The sequence below is a fragment of the Bombyx mori genome, chromosome 1, assembly GCF_030269925.1.
Source record: "Bombyx mori chromosome 1, ASM3026992v2".
Lineage (NCBI taxonomy): Eukaryota > Metazoa > Arthropoda > Insecta > Lepidoptera > Bombycidae > Bombyx > Bombyx mori.
The window spans coordinates 13,148,533-13,164,451 of NC_085107.1; the positions used below are offsets into that span (position 1 = coordinate 13,148,533).

Consider the following 15,919-nt stretch of genomic DNA (forward strand, 5'->3'; position numbering starts at 1 on the left):
CATCGCATGCCTAAAATATGTACCACGACTTTGAACACATTATTATTTATAAAAAGTGTCGCAACAGCATTAGTCTAATTGTAGTTATGCCGCAATAAAAGTTATTTTATTTAAAATAATAAAACAACGTCAAATATCGTTGAAATTTTTGTTAAAGATCCGAGCGGAGCCGGAGCGGGCCGCTAGTATGAAATAATTAGACAGTATAAATGTAAACAAAACGCTAGTAAATATGGCCATTGCCAGCTGTCTGACAAAACCGGCGCATGCGCAATGTAGGCGTGAGGTGACGGTTTGCTAGATATAAAATAATTAATAATTGGGAATTTAATTGTTGAAGTGAAACTTCTTTAGGCGCATGAGGGTAAAATTTTTACAGAACGTCATGCAGGTATGCAACGGAAGTGACATCAAACTACTATTGAAATTAAGTACTTGTCAAATGTCAGTAGTAGTAGTTGTTGTATTTTTCCAACTGGAAAGGCAAATGTATCATACCATACAGCCTAATAAAAAATATTAATAGGAATTGAAATGAAATGAAAAGAATTTGAAACATTAATCAAATAGCATGAAATTAAATTAGTCAATTCAATTGGCAAAATATTAGTAATTTACAATTTAGAAATCTAAACATAATGTGACTGTCAACACTGAGGTTTGAGATTGACATTTGACAGACTTTTGGCGGGAAACTATATATCTTCCTTTTTCCCTTCCTATAAGTCTCGGAAATCTAAAGTTTTAGATTTGTATAAATATAAGCAAGACTTATAAATTAGTTTGCCAAAAAAGTTTCACTTCTGACGTGTATACTTTGTACGCACGCACTTTTTTGAAGTGAAAACTTCTTTAGAATCGTTGTGATTTCAAACAGGATGCAACGGAAAAAACGACAGGTAAGAGACACAAATACAAAAGAATGAGACAGAAATATACATACTATTTAATACAGCGCCATCTGTGAGATTTTTTAATACTAACGTGTGTATGAGAGCTCTTGTAGTGAATTTTAATTTAGGATTATACGTGAAATTAAAATATCAATTCACAGAGGGCGCTACCTTACAATTATTTACTAATGACAAAATTTTACATATACTTAAGACGTTTAGGATAATTGTATTTTAATTTTGGAAGGTTTCACTTCTACCACGTGTGAATTGCACACATGTTTTTTTTTATGATCGAACAATCACCAATAGTCGTCGAACAAACGATAATTGATCAAAATGAATTAATCTCAGCGAAAAAACAAAAGATATTTAGTAAGGAGGGGCAACCTACGGGTGATCATTTGTTTAATTAATTATAAATAAATAAAAGACGAACAAACAATTTTTACATCCGAACATTAACGAACAAATAATTAAAAATAAAAAAGGTGGCGTGAGGTGATGGTTTGCTTATTAGATATCAAATAATTAATAATTGGGAATTTAATTGTTTTTATGATCGAACAATCACCAATCGAACAAACGATAATTGATCAAAATGAATTAATCTGAGCGATAAAAATAAAGATATCTAGTAAGGGAGGCCCACTTAACGGTGATCATTTGTTTAATTAATAATAAATAAATAAAAGACGAACAAACAATTTTTACATTCGAACATTAACAAACAAACGACGAACAAATAATTAAAAAAGAAAAACCGAAAATCAAAAAAAGGAGGGGCCAAATTTACAGAGCCATCAATCAGGTCATGAAATCATAGATTATACCATAGATTATACACTTAATGATTATCACATAATTTAGTTGAGCATCGCCCATAGAGTTACTATTCTAACTGGAGTGCTTACTTCGTTTGACATAATAACTAAAAATATACTTTATCTCTATAGCTTAAAGTTTATTTTTAAATAGCAAAAGATGTAAGGAAAAACGGTCTGAAAAGAGAATGATTATTAAGTGGTGGTGTCCCTCTCGCACATTTTACAAACAAAAAGCAGTGTTGCTAGCTTAGGGGATTTTCCGTAAAATCTCGGAATTTGGACCCCCGTCTTAGTTATCAAAAATGGCTTTTAGTGGTTAGTGGATTTTTTAGTAGCTTGGGCGTTGTTGAAAATTATCGAAAAGGTTAAAATCAATCCACTTTACAGGATTTTAAACATTTTATGACAATAATATATCTAAATACATATTATTTAAACGATGTGACTTAAACTTAACTAGAAAATGTTGCGACAATTTAGAATTTCCATCAACGTCAATAATTAAATTGGTTCAAAATAAACGTACAAAGTTATGGTGAAATTAGTTTCTGATGATGACAATTTATTAAAATAAATTATATAAGAAGTATTGATTATATGATATATATTGATTTTTAATAGAACATCATGTATTAATAAAGCTCATTAACAAAAAAATTATTGTTCTATATTAATAAGAACTCTGTTTAATGGAAAATGTAATGGTAGGTACGTAGATTTCTGATGGTTTTCATGTTGAATTTGGTGGGAAGCCAGATTAATTGTTGGCATCACCGAAAAAGAGCTATGAATGGATTAAAAGAAAAATGGCGTCTATTTACGTTTGTAGTGCGAAGTTAAAATGGCACTGATACAGCTTGTGGCTTGTTTTTTTTCGAAAATCGTGAAACTTTCCGTGTAATCATGGTGAACACTTTTAATGTAAGTGGTTTTAAGCGAGAATCCTCTCCAGTTTGTGGAATATCCTTCCATATGTCAGATTCATTGATAAATTTTTACTAGTGTGAGCATATATTTTTAAAATGTGAGATATTTTTTCTCATTATAATATTTAATACCATTTGTCTTGTAAATTGTACTTAATCTATGTCATATACTAAATTTGAAAAAACAATCGTGAAAACTATAATTTTGCAATGTATTTTTTATATTATAAGAGCCATCACGTAGTATTTTTTGAACTTTTTTTATTGTATTGAATAGCGTCGCACGCAAGCATGTATATCATTTGCCTGACGTTAAGCCAACGAGGAGGATCTTCTAGTAAATATGACGTTGGAATTTCTGGAAAATGTTCTATATAAAGGTCAAACAAGAAGAATCAAGTACTCAAACGCAAGAAATAAAAAATACCCCGAGAAAAGCAAAATTACGACAAGATGTTAAGGTATTGAAACAAAAACTTAAAAGCCGCGAAATAGTGATTGTAAATATAAAGTCGATTTTAGATTTATTAAAGAAAAATGGCGATTTTTAATTGAATTGAAATTTAAATTGCGAAATTTTAATGATACTCATGGTCCACTTAGATATTGATTAAAATAAATTATGTATTTCGTTGAAAAAAAAGAATTTACTTAAAATAGAGGAAATGTTATAAGACTACAGAAAATTAACTGAACTTAATAATAATAATATAACCAATATTTTGTAAATAGACATCAAGTACTATGTGTATTGTGTTATGTGTATTGACTTGTCATTTAAGAGTTATTTAATTGTCTACATATAACAAATAAATGAATTTCAGTTCATTTCATTTTATTACCCATTGTGTTTTATTTCCTAAAATGTAACTAGTAGACTTAATATACACGTGTCATGAAAATAGCACAGAAGTAAAAATACATGCAATTTTAAATCAATTGAAGATGTGAATGTAGGAAAAGAGCACCCGATACGCGCAGACCATGTGTGTTGCAATGTCTCACTTAGTGTGTCAAATATTAATTTGCACGGCCCACTTAGCCAGTACATTAAAGTAGGAATTGCGTAATTAAGTTCAGTATTCGGACGTTAAACATGAGTTTGAGGAAGTTTAAGTAATAGAACTGAGGTAATGATGTTTGTAATAAAACTCAGTGCTAGATTTTCGACAACGCAGCAACTTCCAAAAAAAACCGTCGAAAAAAGTCACCATGACGACGAAGCAATGTTTAGAATTGAATTTACATAAATAAAACGTTGCAAGCACGTGTTTTGTATTTACATAGGGTTACACAGAATTACTTAAGGTAAATTCAAAACTGATGCATGTGTATAATTGTGTCCTATAAATACATTTTATATGGTCACCACATTAGACAAGGACACCGCGACCAAAAAGTATTCTCTTTCGAGACCGATTTCTCGGCATTAGACAGCACTCCAGTTGTAGGTACTTATTAACTCCATGGCATCGCCATATATTAAGTGTATAATCTATGGCATCGCCATAAACCTAAGAGATAGGGTTTTTTTTTTTTGGCGGGAACTCCAAAAAGAGCGCGCGTACAATTTAAAAATTTTTTCATTTTTATTTCAATTTTGTTATTTTTTCATAAAAATACTGTGTAAATAGTTGAATTTATTAGTGGTGACCCTTAGAAATGGAGGGTAACGAGGGGGGCGGGGATAACCCGCCCACCTCAAATAAACGTCCTCGCGTTGAGGATCGTGGTGGTGACCCCAAGGTGGACTTTGGCGTTGGCGGAGGCGGTGAGCGTAATGACTCTTACTTGCCTTTTTTTAAACCTAATTATAAAAGACTTTATCCGGAGAACTCTGCTAATGCTGACTTTAAAGTATTTGTGGAAGCTACCAATAAGGACAGACTGGGCAACAAGAGCCCTATTTACTTAAACCACGTTTTTGCAACTGAAATTAAAGGTGTGACGGCAATTCAAAGAGTGAATGCCAATAAAATAGCAGTTATTTTTAAACAATATAACACAGCAAATAACTTTATTAAGAATTCATCTTTCTTAGAAAAATATGACATGAGAGCATTCATTCCTGCTGCGCAGATTGAAAAGACTGGAATAATAAGATTCGTTCCAGCTAACATTTCTAATAAAGAGTTGTACAGTAGGCTATCGTCAATATACGAAATTATTGCTATCAGAAGATTCACAAAGAAAGTAGGACATGAGCATGTTCCTTTACAAACTGTAAGCATTACTTTCTTATCTAATATTCTACCAGACAATGTTCAATACGACTTATTCTCTTATAGAGTTTTTGAATATATACCACCATTGCAACAATGTTTCAAATGTTTTAAGTTTAACCACTCAGCCAAAATATGTAACAGTAAACAAAAATGTTCTATTTGTGGAGGTGAGCACTTATATAAGGAATGTGACAAGCCCACTGAAATTTGTTGTACAAATTGCAGCGGACCTCATCTTGCCATTTCAAAAGTATGTCCAATTAAAATGAAGAAAATTATGGAAAAGAAATCTAAAATTACTTATGCAAGTGCTACCTCAACCAAGCAAGTAAATAAAGTCATTGACTTTCCTCCACTTCCAACACCAAAAACACCTGTATATAATACTGTAAATAAATCTGTATATAACTCTGTAAATAAGCCTCTATATAATTCTGTAAATAAGCCTGTAAATACACATGTAGATAATGTAAATAATCAACAAGATTTATTGCCTTTAGAAAATATTAAAAATCAAATTGTCTCCAACAATGATGTACTTATGGCCCTTGTACAGACATTGGTGGAGCTAGGCAATAAGGGTGATAATTCACCTACTACAGTGAAAACAATTAAGGATATCTTAATTAAAAATCTAAAATAATGGATCTAAGTCCTACACAGTCTAAGATACGTATTGCTCAGTATAATATTCAAAGTGCCAATAGTAAAAAACCCTTGCTCATTCAATTCTTGAAACAACAAAACATTGATATATGTCTACTTAACGAAACCTGGTTCAAAGATAACAAATTTAAAATACCAGGTTACAATATTTACAACAGAAATTCAAACAATAGTCATAATGGTGTGGCAATATTATTTAAACCATACCTCAAATACAATATTATTAACACTAGATTCTATGAGGACATTCAAACTGCTGCTCTGTCTTTATCAACAGTAAGTGGTAGTTTGACTGTTCTTTGTGTTTATTGTCCACCTACTAGTCGTCATATCAGACTAAATAGATTACAGAGTATAATTTATAATCTTCCAAAACCAATATTTGTAAGTGGTGACTTTAATGCTCATCATATAGCTTTTGGTTGTTTATCTAGTAAGAGTCGAGGTCACAGCTTATTTAATATTATTGACGACTTAGATTTATGCATTTTGAATGATGGTAGATTTACAACTGTCAACTATCCTAGACGAAATCCTTCTGCTATTGATGTTAGCTTCGTCAGTGCTAGTCTTGCATCTATGTGTGAGTGGTCTGTCCATCACGATGCCATGGGAAGTTATCATTACCCTACAATAACAGAAATATCCTTAACTATTGATAAATATCACATTGGTTCGCCAGTAGACAGATTTTTATATAAAAAGGCAGATTGGACTAAATACAACACTCTTTCCAGAACAGTTTTCAATAATTTTATCCTAAATTCAAATGACCCTATATTAACTTATAGTGCTTTCTGTTCTTGTTTGGATACATTAAAAACTATGACAATTCCTAAACTTACAAAATCAAATAGTTTCAAAAGCCGTTTGCCAACACCCTGGTGGAATGATATTTGTGAACAAAGTGTCATTGCATCTTATAATGCTCTCAAATTATATAGAAATGTGCCATCCATAGAGAATTATATTAACTATAAAAGAAAGGATGCACAGAAAAAAAGAACAATAGCAGAGCAGAAAAAAATTGGTTGGAATAATCTAACTAATACTTTCAGTAGAACAACACCCATTAGTAAGATTTGGAATTTGCTTAAAATGTTTAAAGGTGTTAAAACTGGCAATAGGTCATATAGAGATGAATTCATTCCCTCATTTCTGGATAACTTAACAGACAATAGTAATTTAATTCAGACCAGTAACTTGAATATTTATTTTAATTTAAACAATGACAATCAAAATTCAAAATTTTTGGTTGAACCCTTTACATGGTCAGAATTTACAATAAGTTTACAATCTAGACGCAATACAACACCAGGTATGGATGACTACCCTTACCTATTGATTAAAAATCTGGATGAATCAGCTCAAAAATTATTTCTAGATATCCTCAATTTACTTTGGGTTAACAACTATATTCCACAGGCATGGAAAACACAGTGTGTTATTCCGATACTCAAACCAGACAAGGCACCAGAACTTGCTAGCTCATATAGACCAATTTCTTTATCTTCATGTCTTGGCAAAATTTTTGAAACAATGTTAAAAGTCCGTCTTGACTGGTATGTTGAAGCTAATCACATCATTCCTGATGTCCAATATGGCTTTAGGCGAGGGCGAAGCTGTGCTGATAGTTTTATCTCTTTAATATCTGATCTGAAACATGGGAAGGAAAAAAATTTACATACTGTTTGTATATTCCTTGATGTTCAAGGTGCCTTTGACAGTATAGATCCTGGTATACTTGTGAAAGTTATGTCAGGGCTAGGAATACCCGGACAACTCTGCAAATGGATATATAATTTCTTGAATGAAAGGACAGTGTATATAAAATACAATAATATGCTATATGGTCCAAAATCTGCCTCGAAAGGAACAATGCAAGGTGCTACCTTATCTCCGTTATTGTATAATATATACACTAGTGAAATCTGCAACTTTATAGATAATGTAAATAATAATGTAAATATACTACAATTTGCTGATGACATCGTTTTGTATAGTAGTGACTATAATTTACAAGTAGCAATAGACAGTATTAATGTAGCTTTATCCCAATTGTTCTATTATTACAACGACATTCTACATTTAAAAATTAATCCATCCAAGAGCAATGTAATGATATTCAGCAAGGATACACCAATCTATAATGTCATTTATAATGGTGAAATTATAAACAAGGTTACCAGTAAAAAATTTTTGGGAATAATAATAGATCAGAAATTAACTTTTGAATCACATATTAATCATATTTCCAAAAATGCTTTAAGAGGTCTTAATGTTATGAAATGTCTTGCTGGAGTATCATGGGGTGCAGATCCCAAAATACTGTCTTTAATATACAAATCGATTGTCAGAAGCCATTTTGATTATAGCTCTCTAGCTTATTTGAATAGCCCACATGCAAGTAAACTTGATATATTACAGAACAGAGCTTTGAGAATAATATCTGGTGCAATGTGCTCAACTCCCATAAGGGCCATGGAAGTTGAGACAAAAGTTATGCCATTAATCTTGAGACGTCTCTTACTTGCACACAGATACTGTCTCAAATTACTATCTTCTAATAATAAGCAAATAGTTCAAAAAATTGCACCATACCTAGACATCACTCCTCCTTCATTATTAACTGGAATAACCCTTAACAAATATACACCACCTTTGTCCATAATATATCTGGAAATAGATAATAAGTATAAAAACATCAGTAAACAGTCCCTTTGGCCATGTTACTCTAATAGTTATCACTCCATTTCATATCCAGTAAATATAATCCCAAGTACAATTAATAGCAATTCTGATATGATTCAGTTCTTGTCACAAAATACATATTACGCTATATATACTGATGGCAGCAAAGGGAGTAATTATGTGCATGCAGCATTTTATGATTCAAAGGCTAGGTTTTCTCAAAGCTTTGTTTTGAATGAATCTTGTTCAATTTTTACTGCAGAGGCTTATGCTGTTTATCAAGCCTTACTGCGAATTACTGTGGTTAATAGCTGTAAAAACTTTTTAATAATAACTGATTCTTTAAGCCTGCTAGAGAGTTTAAGTAATATACCTGTAAATTATAAAACTAATTACGTCTTGTATATTATAAAAGAGCTTTTGTATAAATATCATCATAAGAATGTAAATATAGCATTTATGTGGGTTCCTTCACATAGAGGCATAACGGGCAACGAAAAAGCTGACAAAGCTGCACGCGAGGCTATAAACAGTATTGATGTTACAGACTCATTACTCGTACCTTTCACCGACTATTTTCTAAATATTAAAGAAAGCATTTACACTCTGTGGACGGAATTGTGGAAGAAAGATCAGGAAAATAAGGGAAAGTGGTATGGAAGTATCCAAGATAACCTGCCTGTTAAACCATGGTATGACAAATTAAAAACTAGTGAAAGTCGAGATTTCATCACAACAATAAACAGATTGAGATTTGGCCATAATACTGCGCCGTCACACCTAGCAAGACTTGGCATTGTTTCAAATAACCAATGTATACACTGTCAAGCAGAAGAAGGGACGATCCATCACATTATTTTCGATTGCCAAAGTTTCATAATTCAAAGACTTGTGCTGGCTAGTGAACTTAGTGATACCAATGCATTTAAGTGTGTCTCTTCCTCCCGCCCGCCGCCACTTAACTTTTTACTAAAAGATCCAACATTCTATAAACCAATTTATAATTACATAAAAAATACAATTCAAACAATATAAATGACAAAATTTAGTGAAGTGAAGTGTAGTAACCCCAAACTTATGAACTTTTTCCAAATAAGATATGACCTAAAGGTCTCTGTCACCAGGTCATAAAATTAAAAAAAAAAAAAAACCTAAGAGATAGATAGTAGACTTGCGCAAAACATCACGGGTGAATGAAGTTAGCCCCTCAAAAAAAATTTTTTTTCCTGTTTTCTACTTATTTTCTATTAATTCGTTTGTTCATCATTTGTTCTTGATTGTTCACTGTTAATAATTGTTTGTTCCCCATTTATTTATTTTAAAAAAAATATTAAAAATATATCTAAAAGTTAGCCCCTCGATTGCAATTTTTAATATTTTTTCGTCCTTAATTACTCGTAAATATTCATTTTCGATTGTTCTTATATAAAATACGTTTGTTCTCTTTCGAAATTACTCATTTTTTGTTTAATTAATTGTATTAGTTGAATAAATGTATACAAAATATGTGTACTGCGCATGCCATAAGTGTATAATCTATGGCGCATGCGTCAACTTTAATGCCTAAACTTTCTACGCGGTTTTAATCGTGAAAAAAAAACAATTATAAATCCTGAAGGATCAATTAATTGGTATACAGTTTAATTAAAAAAATTAAAAAATAAATAAATAAAATAATGTGCATTCGCGTAAAGTTAGCCCAAATACATTTTTTCCATCCTCCTATATACCTATCGCTATGAAGGTATAAAAAAGATAGGTTAAGAGTTCACATAGGTAATATAAACAAATAAGTAAATATGTTCATTATTTATCTTTCAAGAGATAATGTAGGTATACATTATAATAACATTTTGACACAGTCGAAATTATATTCCTAACATTAGTAAAATAACATTTTAATATTTTTTTTATAGGTTATGTATTGAAATTGTTGGAAAATTATTTCATGTTTTAGCTGGAAAACTACATGGAGAATTATATGCAATACAAGATAATGAGCTCCATCAAATGAATTCGAATGAAACCAAACTGTTTACCATCCAAATTCGATTGTCGGGCAGATAGAAAACGAAAATTCACTCATAGTGAACCTCGGCCTGCATTTGTGAAACGGCAAAGACTCACTATTATCAAGGAAATTGAGAGACGACTAAAAATGAGATGTGTCGTATTATTATACCTTTGCCATCTTGTAGTCAAGGTAGGTGTAACTGTCAATAATTAGTTACACTCACAGATCTCCTAATCAAATAACAATATCAGAAAAAATGAGAATAGTTAGTTAGTTAGTGGAAGTAGCCAAAATGGGCAAGTGGATCTCAGTTCCTATTACATAAGGTACTAGGAAGTTTGTCAAAATGAAAATTTATCACAGTGTAATATCACTTACTTACTTTAACAGTGAAGGAAAACATTGTGATGAAACCTGCACACCTAAATGTTCTTAGGATTTTCTTAGGTGTGTAATCCACCAACCAGCACTAGGCCAGCGTGGTGGACTAAGGCCTAAAAACCCTCTCAATGGTAGTGAAGGCCAGTGTCCAGCAAGGGGATATATTATATGGGCTGATGATGATGACTAGGAAGTTAAATACTACTACTACTACTACGACAGTACACATATAATCCTATATATTTACAAACTATACGTTTGTTGGAAATTGCTAACATTATTTCATATTTCCAGATGTCCAGCCACTTGAAAATAGGTGTAGTAATGACAAAGCTATCCAAGTAGCTCCAGCACAGGAACACAAAGGCAAGGCAAGTGTGTATTGCCACATCACCCCTTAATATATCTGAAGCAAGTATAAGTAAACAATCAGAACCAGCAAAAAAAAAACTGTTGTTCCTAAGGACAAATTTGACAGTGATGAGTCAAATGCACCAGCAACAGAAGGATCAACTGTTGACCATGAATTATCTCTCTATATCTCCACTCCATCAAAGACTTGTGCACTTCAGACTATAGCTCTCAAGAAGACTAAAAAGTTGAAAAAATGAATGTGTTAACAACTTTATCTAAAGTGAAAAATAAACAACGTTTATATATTGGTCTTCCACAAGAATTATGTTTCATAATAGGCTTGATTGAGAAACATACAAATGTTTCTGAACAAAATATTATATTATGTCTGATGAGAATAACATTAAATAGAACATTCTCTCAATTGGCTGATGATTTCGATTTATCTGTAAGTCAAGCAAGCAATATATTTTTCAACAAACTCCCAGAAATTGCAAATGTAATATCACCCCTTGTTAGACTATAAAAAAAACAATACAATAAATATATATGCAGGAAGGATAATTGATGTCAACTTGGTGGAAAATAGAAAGTTTTTAGATAGTTTGCCACCTACAAAACTCTTTAATTAAATAAGTAATCCTTACTTATAAATAGGAAGTTTTGTAAGTATTTTCACTCTTCATTCAAAAACTACTGAACAGATTTTAATAAGACTTTTATGCTGGTCTTCTATGGCTAGCAACTCATTATTATTTTGATTCTGTTTTCCACAAATGTGCTAAATATGGGCTTATATATAAGAAAAGGAATAAATATTAATGTTATGTAATCTTTGTACCTGTATGTTAAGAATAATTTTTAATAAAACATAATTTAAATTGAAATATTATTTTTATTAAATCACATTCACTTTGTACACATCAATATTTTGTACTCCCTAAAAGGAAAATAGGTATAAAGTTTTTTTTAAATATTTAACATTACATTTTTGTGTAAGATTAGAAAATGGTTATTCTTCCAAAAAGAAACTACATTATCTAACAACTGTGCAACTTACTCGGAATCAAAATCAATACCTACTAATTATAGTGACCTGATTAGTTTTTTCAAAGTTGCTGGATGCTACACAAAAGTAGCAAGTTTTACTTTTAGCACAATACATATGCATTTGAACTTGTGCATAATATCTTTCTTTAATTTTTTTTTGCCTTTTTATTTATGGAAACATAGCATTACTCACTTGCTTGTTTGTAGATCTATCAAAAAAACATAATTTATGTTTTTTTTAGCACAGTGGGCAATACCCTATTATTCATATTAATTATATACGGCGCGGCGATGCGAAAATTCATTACTGAATTATTTAAGAATGATAGGCATAATATAATATTTTAATTCGCGATCTGTTTATAATTTTTAATTTATGATTTAAAAATAAGTTATCTTTAATATTTTTAATTTTGTGATTTATGGGGTGGTCACAGTCATTATTATAAAAATAGAAATTTTGAGGAAATATAAATGTTTAATACAAATTATTTTGATAATCTAAATAAATTCATATCAATCCAAATTCATATTTGAACTATGAAAATTGTATGGTATGGAAACAGAAATATATTTTATAATTATAATGACTATTTATTCCATGCAATATCTGTGCAAGCTTCTCTAACCGACACTGCAACTAGAATAAAGTCTAATAAAGAATAAGAATAAACTTTTCTTCGAAGCTCAATTCTACAAGGGTATTCAATCAGATAGCTATCTATCTGTCGTTCCTGTATGAAATTTTGGTATGTCGAAATCTTGGATAAATCCAGCAAAGCTAAATAAAGTATTTACCTAAAAAATATGTTTATGCTTAAAGTCACGTGTTTATGTTATTCGAAAGTATTAAGCTCCAAGCAGCATTTAGCTCCAACTAAATTCATTAAGAACCAATTTTTCAATCGGTGATTAAAACAACATTAATACTGAGAATGAATATTTATTTATAAAATACACATATGTTTTGACCACGAATTTTGCACGATAATTTAAATTAATATTCATTAATATTAATTTAAATAAATATGAATTAATCTTCTTCTTCTATAACCCATAGTCAACAGTTGATCCTTCTGTTGCTGGTGCATTTGACTCATCACTGTCAAATTTGTCCTCAGGAACAACAGTTTTTTTTTTTGCTGGTTCTGATTGTTTCCTTATACTTGCTTCAGATATATTAAGGGGTGATGTGGCAATACACACTTGCCTTGCCTTCGTGTTCCTGTGCTGGAGCTACTTGGATAGCTTTGTCATTACTACACCTATTTTCAAGTGGCTGGACATCTGGAAATATGAAATAATGTTAGCAATTTCCAACAAACGTATAGTTTGTAAATATATAGGATTATATGTGTACTGTCGTAGTAGTAGTAGTAGTATTTAACTTCCTAGTCATCATCATCAGCCCATATAATATATCCCCTTGCTGGACACTGGCCTTCACTACCATTGAGAGGGTTTTTAGGCCTTAGTCCACCACGCTGGCCTAGTGCTGGTTGGTGGATTACACACCTAAGAAAATCCTAAGAACATTTAGGTGTGCAGGTTTCATCACAATGTTTTCCTTCACTGTTAAAGTAAGTAAGTGATATTACACTGTGATAAATTTTCATTTTGACAAACTTCCTAGTACCTTATGTAATAGGAACTGAGATCCACTTGCCCATTTTGGCTACTTCCACTAACTAACTAACTATTCTCATTTTTTCTGATATTGTTATTTGATTAGGAGATCTGTGAGTGTAACTAATTATTGACAGTTACACCTACCTTGACTACAAGATGGCAAAGGTATAATAATACGACACATCTCATTTTTAGTCGTCTCTCAATTTCCTTGATAATAGTGAGTCTTTGCCGTTTCACAAATGCAGGCCGAGGTTCACTATGAGTGAATTTTCGTTTTCTATCTGCCCGACAATCGAATTTGGATGGTAAACAGTTTGGTTTCATTCGAATTCATTTGATGGAGCTCATTATCTTGTATTGCATATAATTCTCCATGTAGTTTTCCAGCTAAAACATGAAATAATTTTCCAACAATTTCAATACATAACCTATAAAAAAAATATTAAAATGTTATTTTACTAATGTTAGGAATATAATTTCGACTGTGTCAAAATGTTATTATAATGTATACCTACATTATCTCTTGAAAGATAAATAATGAACATATTTACTTATTTGTTTATATTACCTATGTGAACTCTTAACCTATCTTTTTTATACCTTCATAGCGATAGGTATATAGGAGGATGGAAAAAATGTATTTGGGCTAACTTTACGCGAATGCACATTATTTTATTTATTTATTTTTTAATTTTTTTAATTAAACTGTATACCAATTAATTGATCCTTCAGGATTTATAATTGTTTTTTTTTCACGATTAAAACCGCGTAGAAAGTTTAGGCATTAAAGTTGACGCATGCGCCATAGATTATACACTTATGGCATGCGCAGTACACATATTTTGTATACATTTATTCAACTAATACAATTAATTAAACAAAAAATGAGTAATTTCGAAAGAGAACAAACGTATTTTATATAAGAACAATCGAAAATGAATATTTACGAGTAATTAAGGACGAAAAAATATTAAAAATTGCAATCGAGGGGCTAACTTTTAGATATATTTTTAATATTTTTTTTAAAATAAATAAATGGGGAACAAACAATTATTAACAGTGAACAATCAAGAACAAATGATGAACAAACGAATTAATAGAAAATAAGTAGAAAACAGGAAAAAAAATTTTTTTTGAGGGGCTAACTTCATTCACCTAAACATCACTTCCCAATGTAATGTGATATGACATCACTTTTACAGACAGGTGATATTACTCGAAAACATTACACATCACTCTTAACATTACTCGGTGCGTTCAATAGATACTGTGACGACGAATACATTGTATCTATACACCCGAATCATTACTTAAGTGATGTGTATCAACACATCACTTAGGTAATGATTCGGGTGTGTCATTACAGTAGTGTATTACAATACAAAGTATGAACTTTGCATTGTAATACACTTATATTACTTGACAGAGATTGACTTACTTAATAATATAATAATTTTATTTTTTACTTAATATAATTTATTGTGGGATGAACGGATTTCATATGGCGACTTAGACTGCAAATTGAGCTCGACAATAATGTTAATATACGAGAGCAGTAGATGCATTGTTTTGACGCGATATCCTCAAAGTGCATCCAAGGAGGACTGTACTTTCATTTAGACGCCGTTATTTCTTTCACTTATTAAACACGCATTAAAACAAATAATTAAACTATCTTCAAACAAGTGCTTAAGTAATTCAAATCAAACCCAAAAATTAATATGAAATATTACTAAACAATTACGAGCGACTAGCGATTTTACAAAAGTTGCGAATAAAAAATTAAGTAAGTACTTGCGGGGAGCTACCGGCTGGCCGCATGAAAAATATAAACACAAATACCTATATTAAAATTCAGACGTACCATAGGTATAAAAATGTACCTAGCGGCCAGGACATACGGTTCAAAATCACTAGGAATAATTCCGTGTCGCTTGCTCATTTATTTTGCGTCGATCGGTCTGTCTCGCTCGCTCTGTTCCGTTCGTGTATTAAGCAACATTACACGACAAAGAAAGAAACATGTTGGGTGATAGTGTGATGTTTGTTTCCTTCGCGTAATGTGTGATGTTGCATTACATCGTAGAGTAATATTACCCGAGTAATATCACTCGCATTACTTACACATGTCTAATAGATAGTCAGTTGAGCGTGTAATTTTAAAAATAATATTCATGGAAATTCATGGATTTAAGTGCCCACTGAGCTCTTCAGGCAAGATATATTGTTGACCCTATTGCTGTGTTGCTGCTATACAAGG

At 31.3% G+C, this 15,919-nt stretch overlaps 1 protein-coding gene and 2 long non-coding RNA genes across 10 annotated transcripts in view; 2 read left to right on the forward strand and 1 right to left on the reverse strand.

Moving 5' to 3' along the window:
- Window positions 1-1,794: 1,794 nt before the first annotated feature.
- On the forward strand, window positions 1,795-3,122 carry LOC134199234 (uncharacterized). The gene is made up of 2 exons (XR_009973620.1): window positions 1,795-2,641; window positions 2,924-3,122. It is a non-coding gene; the product is annotated as an uncharacterized LOC134199234 (long non-coding RNA).
- A 1,016-nt stretch (window positions 3,123-4,138) lies between these two features.
- LOC105841769 (uncharacterized) overlaps window positions 4,139-15,919 on the forward strand; it is a 139,058-nt gene continuing 127,277 nt past the window's right edge. For 3 of the 8 annotated variants that reach the window (XR_009973630.1, XR_009973623.1, XR_009973628.1), the window contains exon 1: window positions 15,050-15,918. The gene's annotated coding sequence lies outside the window, so the exon portion shown is untranslated. Of the gene's footprint in view, window positions 4,173-15,049; window position 15,919 lie in introns of those variants that run through there. The other 5 variants (XR_009973631.1, XR_009973627.1, XM_062669655.1 and 2 more) reach the window with 4 other exon arrangements.
- LOC134199261 (uncharacterized) lies at window positions 12,955-15,058 on the reverse strand. The gene is made up of 2 exons (XR_009973679.1): window positions 13,801-15,058; window positions 12,955-13,314 (listed from the first exon to the last, which is right to left on the reverse strand). It is a non-coding gene; the product is annotated as an uncharacterized LOC134199261 (long non-coding RNA).